Source organism: Petromyzon marinus, unplaced genomic scaffold (genome assembly GCF_048934315.1).
Source record: "Petromyzon marinus isolate PM22_M1 ecotype Great Lakes invasive population unplaced genomic scaffold, UKy_Petmar_22M1.pri1.0 PM_G_Scaffold_55, whole genome shotgun sequence".
Classification (NCBI taxonomy): domain Eukaryota; kingdom Metazoa; phylum Chordata; class Hyperoartia; order Petromyzontiformes; family Petromyzontidae; genus Petromyzon; species Petromyzon marinus.
Window position 1 is genome coordinate 1,082,501 of NW_027423008.1, and position 2,500 is coordinate 1,085,000.

Below are 2,500 nucleotides of genomic sequence, written 5' to 3' on the forward strand. Positions count from 1 at the left end.
TCTTGTGGCTCACGGGGCTGTTAGGGTGGCACAGAACTCCCTCGGAATGGGAAAAGGGGTCATTTTCGTGTTGCCACATTGCATAGGAACGCCATGAAACTTCCAGAGGCATTTGCAGCAGAAAGGCACGTGCACTCAAAAATTGTAATATTTTTCACGCATAGACCCCGTCAAACGCTAGAAGTTGGCGGGGATGTCTCTCTTGTGGCTCACGGGGCTGTTAGGGTCGCACAGAAATGCCTCGGAATGGGAAAACGGGTCATTTTTGTGTGGCCACATTGCATAGGAACGGCATGAAACTTCCAGAGGCATTTGCAGCAGGAATGCATGTGCACTCAAAAACGTCTATATTTTTCACGGATAGACCCCGTGAAACGCTATAAATTGGCGGGGATGTCTCTCTTGTGGCTCACGGGCGCTGTTAGTTAGGGTCGCACAGAAATCCCTCGGAATGGGAAAAGGGGTCATTTTCGTGTTGCCACATTGCGTACGAACGGCATGAAACTTCCAGAGGCATCTGCAGCAGAAATGCATGTGCACTCAAAAACGTCTATATTTTTCACGGATAGACCCCGTGAAACGCTAGAAATTGGCGGGGATGTGTCTCTTGTGGCTCACGGGGCTGTTAGGGTCGCACAGAAATCCCTCGGAATGGGAAAACGGGTCATTTTCGTGTTGCCACAATTGGCATACGAACGGCATGAAACTTCCAGAGGCATTTGCAGCAGAAATGCATGTGCACTCAAAAACGTGAATATTTTTTCACGGATAGACCCCGTCAAACGCTCGAATTTGGCGGGGATGTTTCTCTTGTGGGTCACGGGGCTGTTCGGCTCGCACAGAACTCCCTTGGTCCACCTGATTCGTGCATACAGGCAGCAACTAAAACTCTGTAAACCTGCTGTGAGGACATCTAAACAGTGGACCAGTGAGGCTGTGGAAGATTTGCGGGCGTGCTTAGACTGTACTGACTGGGATATGTTCACGACTGCTACCAATAGTCTGGATGAACTCACAGAGGCTGTGTACATCAGCTTCTGTGAGGACTGCTGTATCCCAACACGTACCAGGGTGAACTTTAACAACAACAAGCCCTGGTTCTCAGCAAAGCTCAAAAGGTTGAGGTTGGAGAAGGAGGAAGCGTTTAGGAGTGGGGATAGAGACAGATTCAAGGAGTCGAAGAACAGGTTTAGCAAAGCGGTGAGAGAGGCTAAACGACTGTACTCAGAGACACTAAAACACCAGTTCTCTACTAACGACGCTGCTTCTGTCTGCCAAAGGGCTCAGGCACATCACCAACTACAAACCCAGAGCGCCCCACACCACTAACGACTCCCGCCTAGCCAACGACCTGAACGAGTTCTACCGTAGATTTGAAAGACAATTGGACTGTCCTGAACCACCCCTTCCCACCCAAGAGGCCCCATCCCCCACCCATACTACAGAAACGACTCTCTCCTTTCAGGAGGGAGAAGTTAATGGGCTTTTCAAGAGGCAGAATCCACGCAAAGCAGCCGGGCCGGACTCTGTCTCTCCAGCCACCCTCAGGCACTGCGCTGACCAGCTGTCTCCGGTGTTCACCAACATCTTTAACACCTCCCTGGAGACATGCCATGTACCAGCCTGTCTCAAGTCCTCCACCATCATCGCTGTGCCCAAAAAGCTAAGGCCAACAGGACTAAATGATTACAGACCGGTCGCCCTTACATCTGTGGTAATGAAGTCTTTTGAGCGCCTGCTCCTGGCACACCTCAAAGCCATCACAGACCCTCTCCTGGACCCCCTTCAGTTTGCCTACAGAGCCAACAGGTCTGTGGACGACGCAGTTAACATGGCCCTCCACTTCACCCTACAGCATGTGGACGCCCCAGCATCCTACGCCAGGATCCTGTTTGTGGACTTCAGCTCTGCCTTCAACACCATCATCCCTGCCCTGCTTCAGGACAAGCTCTTCCAGCTGAACGTGCCCTACTCCACCTGCAGGTGGATCACAGACTTCCTCTCTGACAGGAAGCAGTGCGTTAAGCCGGGAACAGAAGTCTCTGACTCCAGGTCCATCAGCACGGGAACTCCTCAGGGCTGCGTCCTTTGCCCACTGCTCTTCTCCCTGTATACCAACAGCTGCGCCTCCAATCATCTGTCCGTCAAACTCTTGAAGTTTGTCGGACGACACCACCCTCATTGGGCTGATCTCTGGTGGGGATGAGTCTGACTATAGGTGGGAAGCTGACAACCTGGTGACCTGGTGTAGCCAGAACAACTTAGAGCTAAATGCTCTAAGGACAGTTGAGATGGTTGTGGACTTCAGGAAGAATACAGCCCCACTCACCGCCATCACCCTGTTAGACTCCGCAGTCAAAATTGTGGAGTCCTTCCGCTTCCTGGGCACTATTCTCTGCCGGGACCTCAAGTGGGAACTGAACATCAGCTCCCTCGCCAAGAGAGCTCAACAGAGGATGTACTTTCGACGGCAGCTGAAGAAATGCAACCTGCCAAAGAC